The sequence below is a fragment of the Oncorhynchus clarkii genome, chromosome 2, assembly GCF_045791955.1.
Source record: "Oncorhynchus clarkii lewisi isolate Uvic-CL-2024 chromosome 2, UVic_Ocla_1.0, whole genome shotgun sequence".
Taxonomy (NCBI): Eukaryota; Metazoa; Chordata; class Actinopteri; order Salmoniformes; family Salmonidae; genus Oncorhynchus; species Oncorhynchus clarkii.
Window position 1 is genome coordinate 55545091 of NC_092148.1, and position 21044 is coordinate 55566134.

Here is a 21044-nt window from a genome sequence, read left to right on the forward strand (position 1 = left end):
AATCGGAGGGCCTGTTGTCCGGGCCTCTGGAAGTCTCTATGGGGGCGCCACAGTGTTCAATTCTTGGGCTGACTCTCTTCTCTGTAGACATCAATGATGTCGCTCTTGCTGCTGGTGAGTCTCTGATCCACCTCTACGCAGACGACACCATTCTGTATACTTCTGGCCCTTCTGTGGACACTGTGTTAACAACCCTCCAGACGAGCTTCAATCCCATACAACTCTCCTTCCGTGGCCTCCAACTGCTCCTAAATACAAGTAAAACTAAATGCATGCTCTTCAACCGATCGCTGCCTGCACCTGCCCGCCCGTCCAGCATCACTACTCTTGACGATTCTGACTTAGAATATGTGGACAACTACAAATACCTAGGTGTCTGGTTAGACTGTAAACTCTCCTTCCAGACTCACATCAAACATCTCCAATTCAAAGTTAAATCTAGAATTGGCTTCCTATTTCGCAACAAAGCATCCTTCACTCATGCTGCCAAACATACCCTCGTAAAACTGACCATCCTACCGATCCTCGACTTCAGCGATGTCATTTACAAAATAGCCTCCAATACCCTACTCAATAAATTGGATGCAGTCTATCACAGTGCCATCCGCTTTGTTACCAAAGCCCCATATACTACCCACCACTGCGACCTGTACGCTCTCGTTGGTTGGCCCTCGCTTCATACTCGTCGCCAAACCCACTGGCTCCAGGTCATCTACAAGATCCTGCTAGGTAAAGTCCCCCCTTATCTCAGCTCGCTGGTCACCATAGCAGCATCCACCTGTATATCCGTTCCAGCAGGTATATCTCTCTGGTCACCCCCAAAACCAATTCTTCCTTTGGCCGCCTCTCCTTCCAGTTCTCTGCTGCCAATGACTGGAACGAGCTACAAACATCTCTGAAACTTGAAACACTTATCTCCCTCTCTTGCTTTAAGCACCAGCTGTCAGAGCAGCTCACAGATTACTGCACCTGTACATAGCCCATCTATAATTTAGCCCAAACAACTACCTCTTTCCCTACTGTATTTATTTATTTTGCTCCTTTGCACCCCATTATTTCTATCTCTACTTTGCACATTCTTCCACTGCAAATCTACCATTCCAGTGTTTTATTTGCTATATTGTATTTACTTTGCCACCTTGGCATTTTTTTGCCTTTACCTCCCTTATCTCACCTCATTTGCTCACATTATATATAGACTTATTTTTCTACTGTATTATTGACTGTATGTTTGTTTTACTCCATGTGTAACTCTGTGTTGTTGTATGAGTCGAACTGCTTTACTTTATCTTGGCCAGGTCGCAATTGTAAATGAGAACTTGTTCTCGACTCGCCTACCTGGTTAAATAAAGGTGAAATAAATAAATAAATAAAAACTTGATGCCAGAGCAATGAAATACAGTGTAATACAGTATTTTGGTAGATAGTGTGGTCTACAGCTTATCATGAGGTACTCAGGCAAGCAATACCTTGAGACTTCCTTAATATTAGACATTGCGCACCAGCTGTTATTGACAAATAGACACACACCCCACCCTTCGTCTTACCAGACGTAGCGGTTCTGTTCTGCCGATGCACAGAAAATAAACAGTTGGCTGGGTTATCTGTGTCGTCATTCAGCCACAACTCAGTGGAACATAAGATATTACAGTTTGTAATGTCCCATTACTAGGATAGTCTCAAACGGAGATCATCCACTTTATTCTCCAGTAATTGCACGTTGGCCAATAGAACGGATGGTAGAGGTGGGTTACCCACTCGCCGACAAATTCTCACAAGGCACCCCAATCTCCGCCCCTTGAATTTCCGTATTTTCTTTACACGAATAATGGGGATTTGGGCCTGGTCTTGGAGAAGCAGTATATCCTTTGCGTCGGAATCATTAAAGAAAAAATCTTTGTCCAGTTCGAGGTGAGTAACCGCTGTTCTGATATAAAGAAACAATTTTTTCGGTCATAAGAGACAGTTACAAACAATGTGAAAAAAAACACACAAAATAGCACAGCTGGTTAGGAGCCTGTAAAACGGCAGCCATCTCCTCCTGCACCATCGTGGGCGGGTGGTTTGCTGATGTCAATGTTGGGAACAGATTGTCCCATAGTGGCGGTGGGGTTATGGTATGGGCAGGCAGAAACTAAAGACAACGAACACAATTGCATTTTTATCAATGGCAATTTGAATGCACATGAACAACATGTCGAGATCCCGAGGCCCATTTATTTGAAGGTATCTGTGATCAATAGATGCATATCTGTATTCCCAGTCATCCGTAGATTAGAGCCTAATGAATTTACCAATTGACCAATTTCCTCATTTGAACTGTAACTGTGTAAACTCTTTGAAATGGTTGCATGTTGCATTCATATTTTTGTTCAGTATACAATTATTTTCACCAATGGATCCTTAACTATAACAACATTTTAAGTAATGGTTATAGACATGTTTTAATTGCTATGACTGTGATAAGCGTTATTTTTATCGACCTTCATTGAATGCAGTGACTGTAAGTTGCTAAGGGCAAGAGTGCCTGCTAAATTACCACAATGTAAATGTAAAAATTAAAACTTGCAAAGAACACTGGGTAATATGTCACGGCATGGATAATTCCAGTAATATACTGTAAATTAGAATGCAGTAAACATGTTGGTACTGTAAAATGGATTACCATAAAATTAAATACAATAGCTGTAGTGTAAAATAAATTACAATAACCTATTGGCAAATCGCTACCAGTAATGCACTGTACATTTTACTGGAAATTGTTTTACATTCTAGCCTGGACACAAACTGACTGCATTGGTAGTTGAGGGTTACATAATCATCATCTTTGGTTGCTGCCTCGGGGCCCTTGTCCATACTGCCAGGGGTGTGTGGACGTGGAGTTTGCCTTTAGTTCAAAGGTCACCCTCCCATCAGTGAAAACTTTCCGCACTGGCCCATATCATGCTGTAAAATGTCCTCTTGGTTTAATATCCATTAATGATCTGCCGGTTGCATATCCCAAAGTGTTCATGTTCATGCACAAGGAGGTCTACTCACATATTTTGTGCATGTAGGCTATACTATGTTGATTGCAAGCTGAAGTTCCTGAGGACGGCATTTTCAGTTGCAAAGATTTTATAGAAATTGATCTGATATTGATGTATGAAATATTCCCCAGAGAGCCCTTCAATGTGCACCTGAAAAACTGTTCTCTCTGCTGCACCAATGATACAGGGTGATTTGAGCTGCCGGACACTTGTTCTACCAGCAGCAAGTTGGTAGTTGCCTGTTGAGTTGGTTACTGCATGCACTGACAGAACCCAATGGGTCTTCTTTAGCTTTCAAAAAGGTATAATTTCTCATCAGAGCTTTCCATGCAATTTCACATCATGGTGCACAGCGCTATGGTGTAGAACCACTGCAGATGAATAGTACCTGCATAATGTCTATGACCCACAATCTGAGGACATAGTCCCTTCCTAACCATGTGTTGTACGTGTTTAGTCTATTCCTATGGGAGCTATGGGATACTTCTCCTGTTCTGTTCTTAGGCAGTACGTTTCTAAGTGGCTTGGCTGCACTGTGAGAGACTTGTCTTTAGGAACTTGACATTGGTGGAAAAAGTACCCAATTGTCATACTGGAGTAAATGTAAAGATACCTTAATAGAAAATGACTCAAGTGAAAGTCACCCAGTAAAAAACTATTTGAGTTAGTCTAAAAGTATTTGTTTTTAAATATACTTAAGTATCAAAAGTAAATGTAACTGCTAAAATGTGTTAAGTATCAAAAGTAAAAGTACAAGTGTAAATCATTTCAAATTCCTTATATTAAGCAAAGCAGACGGCCATATTTTCTAGATTTTATTTATTTACGAATAACCAGGGGCACGCTCCAACTCTCAGACATCATTTACAAATGCAGCATGTGTTTAGAGGGTACGCCAGATTAGAGGCAGTGGGGATGACCAGGGATGTGTGAGTTAGACCATTTTCCTTTCCTGCTAAGCATTCAAATGTATGGAGTAAAAAGTACATACTTCACTGCATTCCCGAAGACAAGTAAAAGTAAATATTATTAGTCAAGTCATGTACAGATACCCTCAAAAACAACTCAAGTACTACTTTAAAGTATTTTTTACTAAAGTACTTTACACCACTGGAACTTGAGACCTGCAATTGGCTTGGCTGCGTTAGACAGCTGCATAGAGACAGAGCGATAGAAAGAATGAGAGAGAGAGGGGAGGGCTTTATTTTTTTCCTCTCCTCAAACAGGACTTTCCGGTTTCGTCTTTACTTCTTTCTTTCTTGCATTTATCACATTTGATTATCTGTGATTCCAAAAACAACATATCAGTAGGCTTTGAGATATCAGCTGATGTACGAAGGGCTATATAAATAAATTTGATTTGTTTACAACACACGTCCTCTTTCAGAAGCCTGGTATGCATGTTCATTAGGGAGGTGAGTCCTTCTGAAGACAAATGTAGTACAGAGAATGTGTTCATGGAGGTATCGGCAAGCGTGTGGGTATGTTGGTAACTCTGTGTGTCTGTGAGTGCATGCGTGCGTTCTTGCATGCACGTGTGTACTTGTTTGTCGACGTGTTTATGTGTGTGTACTTCTCTGCCTGCGCGACTGACTATGTGAGGATATGTGCGAGTCTCTTAAAGCCGATTTATGCTTGATGTGGATCAAAGGCTCAGTACGGAGGGTGTGGTACCATTGCAGAACCTCCGGATGCCAAATCAATCTCCGTATGGCGATGCCGTGCGTCTCCCAAATGTTTTAACAATGCAGGGGGCTCCATTATAGCTCCACATTGACATGATTGGTTGACGGTAGGTCAGGCAAACGTCCTGTATAAACACAATCTCCCTTCGCTGACAACTTCCTTCACAACAGCTCTGCTCTGCTCCTCAAAGTGCAAGCAGTATGAATCCCCTGACTTCTGCAGAGGCCGCATCGCAGTAAATGCTATACAGTCAATGCAAACGCCGGATTGACAATGCTTTTTGCTTTACTCTGCTATCCACTCTTAGATGCTAAGGGATCAGTAACCCCAGAGGCCTCCCATTGATGTTAGAGACTACACGGCCCTGCTGGTACGTCTCAAGCCTGTGTACACTCTTAGAAAAAAGTGTTCCAGTAGGGTTCTTTGCAGAGGGATAGGTTTTTGTTATCAGAAAACTTTTTGAAACAAAGGGTTTTTTGATGATTCTTCAGATGGCAAGAAGGATTCTTCAGATGGCAAGAAGGGTTCTTTGGAAGGCAAGAAGGGTTCTATGTAGAACCATATATCATATTTCCCAGCATGCTCTATTGCAGGTGATTTTCAGAATTGTTTGTTTTTGCATATACATTGATTGGTTAATTAATGTCATAATTTTTTTATTTATTTAACCTTAACTAGGCAAGTACAATGACGGCCTACCAAAAGGCAAAATGCCTCCTGCAGGTACGGGGGCTGGGATTAAAAATTAAAAATAAAATACAAATATAGGACAAAACACACATCATGACATGATAAACACCACAACACTACATAAAGAGAGACCTAAGACAACAACAGCATGGCAGCAATGCATGACAACAAAGCATGGTAGCAACAGAACATGACAACAACATGGTAGCAACACAATATGGCAGCAGCATAACATGGTAGCAGCACAAAACATGGTACAAACATTATTGGGCACAGACAAGAGTACAAAGGGCAATAAGGTAGAGACAACAATACATCACTTGAAGCAGCAACACATCTGTCAGTAAGTGTGTCCATGAATGAGTCTTTGAATGAAGAGATGGAGATAAAACTGTACAGTTTGAGTGTTTTCTTGCTTGGCATCTTAGTTAGTTTTGCAGCTGGGCTGTAAGAGGAGCGATTACGATAGAGGAAGCCAAGTCTAGATTTAACTTTAGCCTGCCGCTTTGATATGTGCTGAGAGAAGGACAGTGTACCATCTAGCTAAACTCCCAAGTACTTGTACCTCAAGCTCTCAACCCTCAGAGGTAGTAAACAAACTGGTGGGGAGAGGGGCATTATTCTTACCAAACCACATTACGTTTGTTTTGGAGGTGTTCAGAGCAAGGGTAAGAGCAGAGAAAGCTTGTTGGACACTAAGAAAGCTTTGTTGAAGAGTGTTTAACACAAAATCCATTGAGGGGCCAGCTGTGTATACGACTGTATCATCTGCATATAAATGGATGAGAGAGCTTCCTACTGCCTGAGCTATGTTGTTGATGTAAATTGAGAAGAGCGTGGGGCCTAGCATCGAGCCTTGGTGTACTCACTTGGTGACAGGCAGTGGCTGAGACAGCAGATGTTCTGACACTATACACTGCACTCTTTGAGAGAAGTAGTTAGCAAATCAGGCCAAAGACCCCTCAGAGACACCAATACTCCTAAGCCGGCCCACGAGAATGGAATGATCTACCGTATCACAAGCTTTGGCCTAGTCAATAAAAATAGCAGCACAACATTGCTTGGAATCAAGGTCAAGGGGACCAAGCTGATTCTATACCATTTTACAGAGGCCAGTTTATGAAGGAAGGCTTGCTCATTGAAGTTTTTAGCAAGTGTCTATGACAAATCAGGACAGGCCATTTTACTGAGCAGCCATTATGAATACAGGCTGTAAAACAGTGATCACTAAGGTCAATACAGGAAACATCAGACTGATACCTATCAGGATTAGTTGTGAGGATAACATCAAGGAGAGTAGCCTTTTCTGGGTTTTTGGAGTCATAAATTGTGGGATTGGTAATAATCTGAGAAATATTTAGGGAGTTCCGTTGCTTTAGGACTTGGTCAGGTGGTTTAAGCATGTCTCAGTTTAGGTCACCTAGCAGGACAAATTCAGACTTAGTTTAATTGGCCAGGAGCGAGCTTAGGCCATTTAGGGTACAAGCCATTGCTGATGGACAATAACACCTAGCAACAGTCAACAAAGAGCTATTTGAAAGTTTAATGCTTAAAACCAGCAAATCAAATTGTTTGGGGACAGACTTGATGGAGACAACTGAGCACTGAAGGTGTTTCTTGGTAAAGATTGCCACTCCACCACCTTTGGAAGATGTGTCTTGACAAAAAAGGTTATGACCAGAAAGATTAACAACATTGTTCAAAACACTATTTCTTAAACCACATCTCAGTAATGACCAACACATCTGGATTGGAGCTGTGAACCCAAACTTTCAATTGATCCATTTTAGGTAATAAGCTTCTAGTGTTAATGTGCAGAAACCCAGGCTTTTAAGAGATCAGAAATCAGTGAAGCAGATATCAGAGCACAAGTCAGAATTGGGGCTAGCAACAGTAGATGGGCCAGGGTGTACATGCACATTTCCAGATATCATCAGCAGTAATACAAGGCACAGCAGAGGACAGGGAGAGCTCTGATGTGTTGATTTTTTTTGGACATTTGAATGTGCATTAGATGGCAACAAGATCATATTGTACAGCAGGATCATCAGGTAACATGAATACAAAGCCGGCGAGAAGTGGTTAGAATAGGATGGGAGGCCTTGTAACCAGAGTCTCGAGTGTGGGAACAAACAGTCTGTCCCACGGTTGGGTAAACAAACAAGTTCATAGTCAACAAAGCATGCAAGAGTCACGAGGCAAATAAAGCACAATAAAAAAATATAACGACTTGGGGCTAGTCATTGTAAGTTCAGAGTCACTCGCCCCAACAGTGCGTGTGTGCTGGAGGCAAGTGAAAACTCGGGAGAGGCGGGATTGTAGCATGGGTACCTGTACCAGACGGGAGACAGGCCAGGGCAGATGGTGAACAGATCGCCAGTTGCAATCCAAACAGCAGTGCAGCAGGCAATGGGAGTAGGTGTCACACTCACTTGGGAGAAGCTTTTTTCGGGAGGCAGATTCCTTGTAAAAAAATCACAGTTAGCTAGCTGATGTAGCAAGTCTCTGTCCACCATTGATTCACCATGTGGAAAAGGAAGTCATTAGCTAGATATATCTCTTCAGTTTCGGCTTTTGGGGGTTTGCGAGAAGGATATCTTCTGATATGATCAAAGCAACAATATTGTTTCTTATTGAGGTAATTTACAATTGAAGTGTCCTGGCTGCATATCAGTTCAAAATAGAGATGAATCCAGGGGTTACTGTATTGTAATGACCTCTGCACAGATGGAGGGGGCTTCAAAGGTCTCTGCATTTGGGTGGGGGAGGCTGGGGGAGGCTGTGAAACCTCACTTCACACCTCATGGCTAATTGATCTGATCTGTTCTGTCCTAGCAAGCTTGGTAGCCTTAACTTAGCATTCAGTCCTTACAAAGTAAAATATAAAGTTGTAATTTAATTAATAGCTTCAGACTAAACATTACTCACTCAGTTCCAGGTTGGATGGTGTTCAGGTTTCTTCTGCTTCTTGTGCTGTATAGACCTTGGAAATAAGAATCTTTGGTAGTAGGAATCTTTCCAGGGAATTTTGTCCAACATCAGGTTTTAGTTTTGGAGTTTTGATTTGGAGTGAAGGTAATGTTGTGGAGGGTAGTATCCTGTATATGTCCATGTGGAAAAATCCAAGTTTACTCTATCTATCTTTTTGTAAAAACATGCGGGAGCCCATCTGCTCATGATCTTTCTCTCTCTCACTCTTAGTGATGCTACAGAAAGATAAATAACATACAATCTGTTAGTAGTAGGACTCATTGCACCCGTTACTGGGATGGTTGTTCCAGTTTAGATGATTGAGGTAGTCTCAGTATTTAATCTTAATTCTGAATGCATGTTGTGGGTGATAAAAAACAATTCCACACGTCCTTCTGATAAAGTGATACAAGTATTAGCACACTGTTTTGAAGCAAACTGCTTAGCAATTTCGACGCATGCCTCTGGACTCCGGTGTCAAATGTACTTGTGACTTGTAAACCAGGAGCTTCCTAACACCACTGTGTTAGGATATAATTAGGCCCTCAACAATAGGCCTTCTGATATACAGTGGGCCAAAAAAGTATTTAGTCAGCCACCAATTGTGCAAGTTCTCCCACTTAAAAAGATGAGAGAGGCCTGTAATTTTCATCATAGGTACACTTCAACTATGACAGACAAAATGAGAAAAATCACATTGTAGGACTTTTAATGAATTTATTTGCAAATTATGGTGGAAAATAAGTATTTGGTCACTTACAAACAAGCAAGATTTCTGGCTCTCACAGACCTGTAACTTCTTCTTTAAGAGGCTCCTCTGTCCTCCACTCGTTACCTGTATTAATGGCACCTGTTTGAACTTGTTATCAGTATAAAAGACACCTGTCCACAACCTCAAACAGTCACATTCCAAACTCTACTATGGCTAAGACCAAAGAGCTGTCAAAGGACACCAGAAACAAAATTGTAGACCTGCACCAGGTTGGGAAGACTGAATCTGCAATAGGTAAGCAGCTTGGTTTGAAGAAATCAACTGTGGGAGCAATTATTAGGAAATGGAAGACATACAAGACCACTGATAATCTCCCTAGATCTGGGGCTCCACGCAAGATCTCACCCCGTGGGGTCAAAATGATCACAAGAACGGTGAGCAAAAATCCCAGAACCACACAGGGGGACCTAGTGAAGGACCTGCAGAGAGCTGGGACCAAAGTAACAAAGCCTACCCTCAGTAACACACTATGCCGCCAGGGACTCAAATCCTGCAGTGCCAGACGTGTCCCCCTGCTTAAGCCAGTACATGTCAAGGCCCATCTGAAGTTTGCTAGAGAGCATTTGGAATATCCAGAAGAAGATTGGGAGAATGTCATATGGTCAGATGAAACCAAAATATAACTTTTTGGTAAAAACTCAACTCGTCGTGTTTGGAGGACAAAGAATGCTGAGTTGCATCCAAAGAACACCATACCTACTGTGAAGCATGGGTGTGGAAACATCATGCTTTGGGGCTGTTTTTCTGCAAAGGGACCAGGATGACTGAACCCTGTAAAGGAAAGAATGAATGGGGCCATGTATCGTGAGATTTTGAGTGAAACCCTCCTTCCATCAGCAAGGGCATTGAAGATGAAACGTGGCTGGGTCTTTCAGCATGACAATGAGCCCAAACACACCGCCCGGGCAACGAAGGAGTGGCTTCGTAAGAAGCATTTCAAGGTCCTGGAGTGGCCTAGCCAGTCTCCAGATCTCAACCCCATAGAAATCTTTGGAGGGAGTTGAAAGTCCGTGTTGCCCAGCAACAGCCCCAAAACATCACTGCTCTAGAGGAGATCTGCATTGAGGAATGGGCCAAAATACCAGCAACAGTGTGTGAAAACCTTGTGAAGACTTACAGAAAACATTTGACCTCTGTCATTGCCAACAAAGGGTATATAACAAAGTATTGAGATAAACTTTTGTTATTGACCAAATACTTATTTTCCACCATAATTTGCAAATAAATTAATTAAAAATCATACAATGTGATTTTCTGGATTTTTTTTCTTCTCATTTTGTCTGTCATAGTTGAAGTGTACCTATCATGAAAATTACAGGCCTCTCTCATCTTTTTAAGTGGGAGAACTTGCACAATTGGTGGCTGACTAAATACTTTTTTGCCCCACTGTGAATAATGTAAGGTCCTTGGAGGACACCTTACAACAGTAAATAACAGAGAAGTCTCTTTTGCCCTCTCTTTGTCACTCTCTATGTCTTTGTTGTTCCCTCTATGTTTGTACCCCTCTCTCTCTAGTAACCATTGGTTTAGCTCCAGGGACTTATGAGAGAGATACAATTTGAACATCCTCTGAAAACACATGTCATTTGGGAAGTAGTGCACTACGTAGGGAATAGGGTGCCATTTGGGAAGTAGTGCACTACGTAGGGAATAGGGTGCCATTTGGAACGCAGACTAGATCTTCCATGGTAAAGTTCCTCAGTCCCATCTATAGGACTGGGTCATAGCCAAACTTAATGTAAGCTGCTCTGGACAGGCGCTATTATCAACAATGTACTATGGAGAAGGGCTGTTCTTGCTATATTCCTTGGAGCTTAATTACGACTGTTTATAAGGGTGATACCTAAGAGTCTTGGTTGGTCAGGAGTGCTGGTGTTTTCCAGTGGTTCTGTATGCTGCAAGTCTGTATGTTCATTTACACTGGACTGTGTGTGAATCTTTGTCAAACAGACTGTTAGTGTGAATTTAGGGCCATCCAAGCGCTGGCCCAGGAACAGTTTTGTTTGTCAACTTCAACCGTTAGTTTAGGTTGCACTGTTGCACTAACCCTATCACATCTCCCTCAGGGTGAAACAACAGCGGTAGTAGTGTGTAGTAAACTACATGGACTGGGTCATTCCACGAATAGAGGGCCTTCTGGATCAAATAATTTGGTCCAAAATAACTGTTTATTTCACCTAATTTTAACATTTTGTGATAAAGAAAACAATTTCAACTTCATAACAAACATACAGTTCAAGTCGGAAGTTTACATACACCTTAGCCAAATACATTTAAACTCAGTTTTTTTTTAAATTCCTGACATTTAATCCTAGTACAAATTCCATGTCTTAAGTCAGTTAGGACCACCACTTTATTTTAAGAATGTGAAATATCAGAATAATAGTGTAGAGGATGATTTATTTCAGCTTTTATTTCTTTCATCACATTCCCAGTGGGTCAGAAGTTTACATACACTCAATTAGTATTTGGTAGCATTGCCTTTAAATTCTTTAACTTGAGTCAAACATTTCGGGTAGCTTTCCACGAGCTTCCCACAATAAGTTGGGTGAATTTTGTTCCATTCCTCCTGACAGAGTTGGTGTAACTGAGTCAGGTTTGTTGGCCTCCTTGCTCACACACTCTTTTTCAGTTCTGCCCACAAATTTTCAGGGCTTTGTCATGGCCACTCCAATACCTTGACTTTGTTGTCCTTAAGCCATTTTGCCACAACTTTGGTAGTATTCTTGTGGTCATTGTCCATTTGGAAGACCCATTTGCAACCAAACTTAACCTTCCTGACTGATGTCTTGTGATATTGCTTCAATATATCCACATAATTTTCCATCCTCATGAGCCATCTATTTGGTGAACTCCACCAGTCCCTCCTGCAGCAAAGCACCCCCGAAACATGATGCTGCCACTGCTGTGCTTCATGGTTGGGTCGTGTTCTTCGGCCTGCAAGCCTCCCCCTTTTTCCTCCAAACATAATGATGGTCATTATGGCCAAACAGTTGTATTTTTGTTTCATCAGACCAGAGGACATTTCTCCAAAAAGTACAGTCTTTGTCCCCATGTGCAGTTGCAAACCGTAATCTGGCTTTTTTATGGAGGTTTTGGAGCTTCTTCCTTGCTGAGCGGCCTTTCAGGTTATGTTGATATATGACTCGTTTTACTTTGGATATAGATACTTTTGTACCTGCACTTTTCGCACCAAAGTATGTTAATCTCTAGGAGACAGAACGGGTCTCCTTCCTGAGAGGTATGATTGCTGCGTGGTTCCATGGTGTTTATACTTGCATACTATTGTTTGTACAGATGAATGTGGTACCTTCAGGCGTTTGGAAATTGCTCCCAAGGATGAACCACACAAAATCTTGGCTGATTTCTTTTGATTTTCCCATGATGTCAAGCAAAGAGGCACTGAGTTTGATGGTAGGCCTTGAAATACATCCACAGGTACGCCTCCAATTGACTCAGATGATGTCAATTAGCTTATCAGAAGCTTCTAAAGCCATGACATAATTTTCTGGAATTTTCCAAGCTGTTTAAAGGCATATTCAACTTAGTGTATGTAAACTTCTGACCCACTGGAATTGTGATACAGTGAATTATAAGGGAAATAATCTGTCTGTAAACAATTGTTGGAAAAATTACTTGTGTCAAGCAGATGTCCTAACCGACTTGCCAAAATTATAGTTTGTTAACAAGAAAAAGTGGCCATTAAGTGCCTCCCGAGTGGCACAGCTATCTAAGGCACTGCAGTGCTTGAGGCGTCCCTACAGATCCAGAAGACTCATGAAGTGATGCTCAATTGGCCCAGCGTCCTCCGGGTTAGTGGAGGGTTTGGCTAGCCGGGATGTCCTTGTCCCATCACGCTCTAGCGACTCCTGTGGCGGACCGGGGCTCATGTACGCTGACATGGTCGCCAGTTGTACTGTGTTTCCTCTGACACGTTGGTGCAGCTAGCAGTGCGGCTTGGCAGGGTTGTGTTTTGGAGGACCACAGCTCTCAACCTTCATCTCTTCTGAGTCCATATGGGAGTTGCAGTCATGGGAGAAGACTGTAACTACCATTTTGGGGAGAAAAATGGGTGTAAAAAAATAATAAAGTGACAGGGTTGACAATATCATCTTAACTTATTTTTTCTTATTTTAATGGAAACACTAATTTTGGAACATGGTTTAGTTTAGGTACAGCAAAGAGGTATGTGATTCAACTGTTAAATTGAGAGTTTTATCAAAATGTACACACCTAACATGCTGACCAGACTGGCTCTATTTATATTTTGTCTATCCCTACCAGACATGTTCATGACACGAAAGTTAAAATACCAAAACCAACTGTGAACCATCTGTATTAATTTGGGGACAGGTTGAAACATACATGAAACATTCATGGACAATTAGTTAGCTTGCTGCTGCTAGCTAATTTGTCCTGGAAAATTAACATTGGGTTGTTATTTTATAGATAAATAGATATGGTAGATATCTCAAATAGATATGGTCCTTTTTTAGCTGTCGAATTTCTGTCAAATTTTTATAAATTTTGAGTCGTACAACATTGTGTTTTCCTACTCCGACAATAAATCAACAGATAAAAAGGGGAAACATAGTTAGTTTTTAATTTTCTTTGATAAATGTCTCTCCCCGTTCATCTTTCTTGTTCTTTTTCTGTGGATTTTATATGGCGGTAGGCAACCAATTTTAAGGTGCATTTCCACTGCCATCTGGACTAGAGTGTGGATCTCAGTCACCCACGTGGGTATATGCTCTTAAAAGCTAATGAGTAGATGGGAGAGGTGGGACGTGCAGCGCGTCAAGCGTGTAAAATAGAACCAAGCTCTATTTTAGCGCCTGGCTACGCAGACGCCTGTTGACACGCAAGTCGTGACTTGCGACATAAGCCTAGTTTCCTGAAACGGGTCACATATGCTGAGCACTTGTTGGCTGCTTTTATTTCACTCTGCGGTCCAACTCATCCCAAACCATCTCAATTGGGTTAAGGTCGGGTGATCGTGGAAGCCAGGTCATCTGATGTAGCACCACATCACTCTCCTTCTTGGTCAAATAGCCCTTACATAGCCTGGAGGTGTGGGTCCAGCCTGGAGGTGTGGGATTCACGCAGTCTCCTCTGAACAGTTGATGTTGAGATGTGTCTGTTACTTGAACTCCGTTAAGCATTTATTTGGGCTGCAATCTGAGGTGCAGTTAACTCTAATGAACTTATCCTCTGCAGCAGAGGTAGCTCTGGGTCTTCCTTTCCTTTCCTCATGAGAGCCAATTTCAACATTGCGCTTGATGGTTTTTGAAAATCTTGACATTTTACGTATTGACTGACCTTCATGTCTTAAAGTATTGATGGACTAACGTTTATCTTTGCTTATTTGAGCTGTTAATATGCCATGTTATCGACTTGGTCTTGACAATCTTCTGTATACCACCCCTAATTTGTCACAAGACAACTGATTGGCTCAAACACATTAACAGGCTGGCTACACCGCTCGCGTTGCATGTGTGAGCGTTGCAAAATAAATGTAGAAATCTATGTTATTAAATTATTGCACCCACACTGCTCGCGCGTGCCAACGAGCATCTGCGCTGCCAAGGGCTAAAATAGAAATCAGTTCTAAATCTGACGCAGATCGTGCTGCAAGTCCTGCCTCTCCCATCTCTTCATTGGTTTATAGAAGCAGGTACCCACGTGCCATTTCCTCAATTGGTTATACCCACGTGGGTGACTGAAAGACAAACGAGGTCGGTGGCGGTAATGCATCTAATTTATGAAAGTTGCCAATCGGAATATAAAGTCCAGAGAAGAAAAAGCCTGGAAGGAGGAGAGATGACTAGAAACGATTCGATTGACCGTTTTATGTGTGGATTAATTGTCTGAGTAGAGGACCTTGTGCATTTCAGGTAAAATAACAACTCAATGTTTTATATCCCAGGACAAATTAGCTAGCAGCAGCAAACTATCTAAATAGGAAAAATTAGCTAGCAAGTGTAAGCTAGCTAGCTAAATTGCCATACATGTTTAATGCTTTTCAACCTGTCCCCAAATTAATGTAACTGGTTCAGAGTTTGTTTTGATATTTTAACCTGCCTGTCGTGATCTCGTTTGGTGTGGGGGGACAAAATAAATGTATGCAAGATGGCGCACGCGCGCAGCCGGTTTGGGTTCCGTGTAAGAAGGAAAGAAATTCTACAAATTTACTTTTAACAAGGCACACCTGTTAATTTAAAAGTCGTTCCAAGTGACAACCTCAGGAAGCTGGTTGAGAGAATGCCAAGAGTGTGCAAAGCTGTCATCAAGGCAATGGAGGGCTACTTTGAAGAATCTCAAATATAAAATAGATTTGGATTTGTTTAACACTTTTCTGGTTACTACATGATTCCATATGTGCTATTTCATAGTTTTGATGTCTTCACTATCATTCTATAATCTAGAAAATAGTACAAATAAAGACCCTTGAATGAGTAGGCGTGTCCAAACTTTTGACTGGTACTGTATGTGTACATTTATTTTGCAACGCTCGCGCACGCAACGCGAAATGTCTGATCAGCATGTAATGTCTGAGAGACATAAAAGGCACTCTATTCGTGGAATGACCCAACTGTCCGTCGCCAGGCCTGTACGCACGTCACTGCATGCCTAGCTTCCAACCTAACAAACATGTAGGCTGACTTGGCAGCCAGATTGGGGTAGTACAAGACTCCAATGTCATACTGGAAAATGTAACAGGACCCATACAGCTGTCTAGTGGGGAGAAGTGCTCCCAATGTCCATCTCCCAACATTTGACCTTGTAGTATTTACCTCAGAAACAGACAGAATTCACACATCGGGAGGTCAGACCCTGTTCTGTTCTCAGCCTCCTCAGGCTTTCTGTATCTGTCTGTCTGTCAGTTTTATTTTCATGCACATGCTGTTCCTGCTGTAATCCGAAGGGGAGAAAAGCTCATTGTTGTGCGTCTGCTATTGTTTTAGCCCGTCGGGTGTGCTACAAACAAGTAAGAAAATAATTTGGTGAGCTTACTTCACATCCGTGACAAATGACCACCATTTACACGCTCCACGGAATAAAGAGGGACCTTGACCAAATGCTGCCCTTCATGCACTGACAGCAAACTACAGTGCCTTCAGAAAGTATTCATACCCTTTGGCTTATTCCACATTTTGTTGTGTTACAGCCTGGATTCAAAATGGACTACTTGTTTTTCTCAAACATCTACACACAATACCCCGTAATGTTAGCAAATGTATTGAAAATTAAATACAGAAATACACATTTACGTAAGTATTCACACCATTGAGTCAATACATGTTAGAGCCACCTTTGGCAGCGATTACAGCTGTGAGTCTTTCTGGGTAAGTCTTTCAGAGCTTTGCACACCTGGATTGTACAATATTTGCACGTTATTATTTTTTTAATTCTTCAAGCTTTGTCAAGTTAGTTGTTGATCATTGCTAGACAGCCATAGATTTTCAAGACGATTTAAGTGAAAACTGTAACTAGGCCATTCAGGAACATTCAATGTTGTCTTGGAAGTCTTGTGTTTTTGGGTCACTGTCCTGCTGAAAGGTGAATTTGTCTCCCGGTGTCTGTTGGAAAGCAGACTGAACCAGGTTTTCCTCTAGGAATTTTTCTGTGCAATTCTGTTTTTTTTTATCCAAAAAACTCCCTAGTCCTTGACGATGACAAGCATACCCATAAAATGATGCAGCCACCACTATGCTTGAAAATATGGAGAGTGGTACTCAGTGACGTATTGTATCGGGATTTGCCCCAAACATAACACTTAGTATTCAGGACATAAAGTTAATTTCTTTGTCAAATTTTTAGCAGTATTACTTTAGTGCCTTGTTGCAAACAGGATTCATATTTTGGATTATGTTTGTGCTGTACAGGCTTCCTTGTTTTCAGTCTGTCAATTAAGTTAGTATTGTGGAGTAACTACAATGTTATTGATCCATCCTCAGTTTTCTCCTATTACAGCCATTAAACTCTGTAACTGTTTTAAAGTCACCATTGTCCTCGTGATGAAATCTCTGAGCGGTTTCCTTCCTCTCCGGCAACTGAGTTAGGAAGGATGATTGTGTCTTTGTAGTGACTGGGTGTATTGATACACCATTCGAAGTGTAACCAATAACTTCCCCATGCTTAAAGTGATATTCAATGTCTGCTTTTTTTACCCATCTACCAATAGGTGCCCTTATTTGTGAGGCCTTGGAAAACCTCCCTGGTCTTTGTGGTTGAATCTGTGTTTGAAATTCACTGCTTGACTGTGGGACCATACAGATAATTGTTGGGATAGAGATGAGATAGTAATTAAAAAATCATGTTAGAACACTATAATTGCACCCAGAGTGAGTCCATGCAACTTATTATGTGACTTGTTAAGCACATATTTACTCCTGTGCTTATTTAGCTTTGCCATAACAAAGGGGTTGAATACTTGTTGACTCAAGAAATTTCACTTTTATCTTTAATTCTTTTGTAAAAATTTCAAAAAGCATATTCCACTTTGACATTATGGGGTATTGTGTGTCGGCTGTAACAATCCTGGCTGTTACACAGCAAAATGTGGAAAAAGTCAAGGGGTATGAATACTTTCTGAAGAAACACAACTCACCCTGTCAATATCAGCCAAATCCTAGACGTTACCGTAAAGCATTCTTATCGATGTCACATATGCTACTCCATGCTCGTCAGTCAGTCAGAGAGCACGTGTAGACAACGACTGATGAAATTTGGCTGTCAGCTGCTAGCCAGGGCTCCTGCCAACCCAATCCACACATTAATAGCCCTGGTAGATAGAACCTCCTGTGCAACTCAATTTCCAGGCCTGAGCAGCTTGGCACAGTGGCCTTTTAGGGACACACTCCTGTATGTCTCAGTTAGGCAAGATAGGAGGTATTTGGCTTTTATAGGGATATTGTGTTGCTCTTACTGGAGAATATAGTGTGCAGTGAGTGACTGTGCTGTACAGATAGAATTCCTTCCTCTTCAGCCAGTCCTCCAGCTGTCCAGTGGATAAAATAGCTGGGACAGATTGCTGCCGTTTGTCTTTCCCCACTCTGAAATGTACAGTACAGTTGCAAGGAGCACCGAGTTGTTTTGTAACGCTGCTCTGCATCTGATCCTGCTGGAAGATTTGGAAATAAGCTCAACATGGCCGCCAAGAGTTTGGCACAGAGCTGAGGTGTAGCTTAAGGACATTGTTGTTACCAAGTGCTGCTTGGAGCAACAGGGAGAGAGAGAGAGAGGGAAAGAGAGGGGGGGGGGGGGGGGTGTCAGAGGGGGAAAGAAAGGCTGCCACTGGTTCAACTCTAAACATTTCTGGCATTACGGGACAGTGTGACCTGACTTTCCCATGTACTCTCAGCGCCACTATCTATGCCATATCTACACACTGGCCCATTCAGGGCAGCAGAATACCAACTGAACTGAATATCCACCTGTATCTGCACCGGTGTGGACACATCCTAAGTAAGCCCAGGAAAGACTACAGACCATTATTCTGTATTTAGGTTATTACTCGGGTCCCAAGTTTAAAAATATGTTTATTTTTATTTTTACACCTGTGTTGGAGTTATGGGGTGAAGGTACAGAGTTACAGTTCATGTGTTTGCTTTGTTCATGACCTCTCTCTGACCTCTCTCTGACGTATTATAATGTTACAGTGATTATCAGTATGACACTGGACCTGCTGTCAAGTCATGAGACAAAGTCTAGTGGACGAGTTTATGTAATGTTTGGGGTTTAATGTTTTATTTCTCAATGCTTCTATGCACCAGCGGCAGACTGTACATGACAATTGGCCGGAAGGAGAGGCAATGGGCAGGAGACCTGTACACATTGGACTCCCAACGCTGAAGGCTACATCCCATATCCCCGAAAACATACCCGCCCCCCCCCGAAAACTTACTAACCCTCTGGTTTACCTATTTCCAAGAAACTTGTCCCGTCACTGAAGGCAAATCCATAACCCAGAATGCCTTAGCAGAGTTATAAAATGTGTGAACTACGGTAAAATAAATGTTTAAATCCCAATGTTCCGGTGCTCAATCCCTAGTCCCCGTACTCCATTGTAGTTGCCATGCGTGATTACCACGTGATCCCAGATGCCAGCGCACATTTAGGGAGATATGGAGTCAATTTGGTCAACTCTGGAAAAGTTGTATATAAAGGTTTCTTTTCACGCATTTTTCTATTCCGGATTATAGATTTGGGCAATTGCGCCTAAACTAAAATGTTTCCTTAAAATGTATGCCAAATGGAAAAATACATTGATTTCAAAGTTTAACAAACCATACAACTACATGCACAATGACTACTTTTAACAATTTACACTGAACACAAAAACACATTTACTGGAAGAACTATGCAGATGCAAAGTTTGGTAACAGCATTTTGTAACAGTGAAATCAGTAACAGTGAAGTCTTCCTACCCTAAATGCATAATTACGGATATGAATGTCATTCTCTTCATGGTGATGTATCCTAAATAATCTACACACTGGCTATTATTCTAATGAGTTCTGCCCCCAAACAAGACCAACTTTGGTTGGTCTGGACTAGACCAAATCTGAACAAATCATAGCTATGTTTTACAAGTTTGGACATCAAAGTAGAGCCCAGTAGAGTACATAATGTACAGCCCAGTAGAGTATAGTTGAGTACAGTACAGCCCAATAGAGTACAGCCCAGTAGAGTACAGTACAGCCCAATAGAGTACACTAGAGTACAGTACAGCCCAATAGAGTACAGTACAGCCTAGTAGAGTACAGCACAGAACAGTAGAGTACAGTACAGCCCAGTAGAGTAGAGTACACCCCAATATAATACAGCACAGAACAGTAGAGTAAAGTACAGAACAGTAGAGTAGAGTATACCCCAATAGAGTACAGCGCAGAACAGTAGAGAACAGTAAAGTACAGAACAGTAGAGTACAGTACAGAACAGTAGAGTAAAGTACAGCCCAGTAGAGTACAGTACAGAACAATAGAGTACAGTAAAGTACAGCCCAGTACAGCACAGTAGAGTACAGTAGAGAACAGTAGAGTACAGCCCAGTAGAGTACAGTAGAGAACAGTAGAGTACAGTAGAGCCCAATAGAGTACAGCACAGAACAGTAGAGTACAGTAAAGTACAGCCCAGTAGAGTACAGCACAGAACAGTAAAGTACAGAACAGTAGAGTAAAGTACAGCCCAGTAGAGTACAGTACAGAGCAATAGAGTACAGTAAAGTATAGCCCAGTACAGCACAGTAGAGTACAGTAGAGAAAAGTACAGTAAAGTACAGCCCAGTAGAGTACAGTAAAGTACAGCCCAGTACAGCACAGTAGAGTACAGTAGAGACAAGTACAGTAGAGTACAGCCCAGTAGAGTACAGCACAGAACAGTAAAGTACAGCCCAGTAGAGTACAGCCCAGTAGAGTACAGTAGAGAAAAGTACAGTAAAGTACAGCCCAGTAGAGTACAGCACAGAACAGTAAAGTACAGCCCAGTAGAGTACAGAGCAGAACAATAGAGTACAGTACAGCTCAGTAGAGTACAGTATAGTAAAGTACAGCCCAATAGAGTACAGCACAGAACAGTAAAGTACAGCCTGGGAGAGTACAGCACAGCCCAGTAAAGTACAGCCCAGTAAAGTACAGCCCAGTAAAGTACAGCCCAGTAGAGTACAGCACATAACAGTAGAGTAAAGTACAGCCCAGTAGAGTACAGTACAGAACAATAGAGTACAGTAAAGTACAGCCCAGTACAGCACAGTAGAGTACAGTAGAGAACAGTAGAGTACAGTAGAGAACAGTAGAGTACAGTAGAGCCCAATAGAGTACAGCACAGAACAGTAAAGTACAGCCCAGGAGAGTACAGCACAGAACAGTAAAGTACAGCCCAGTAAAGTACAGCCC

At 41.8% G+C, this 21044-nt stretch overlaps 1 protein-coding gene across 6 annotated transcripts in view; it reads left to right on the forward strand.

Annotated features, from left to right (window-relative positions):
• Nucleotides 1-21044, forward strand: part of LOC139370153 (peroxisome proliferator-activated receptor alpha-like) — a 63046-nt gene that overhangs the window by 5896 nt on the left and 36106 nt on the right. Inside the window, exon 1 of one of the 6 annotated variants that reach the window (XM_071109511.1) lies at nt 14947-15041. The exons of the other annotated variants lie outside the window; for them this stretch is intronic. The gene's annotated coding sequence lies outside the window, so the exon portion shown is untranslated. Of the gene's footprint in view, nt 1-14946; nt 15042-21044 lie in introns of those variants that run through there. 6 annotated transcript variants of the gene reach the window in all.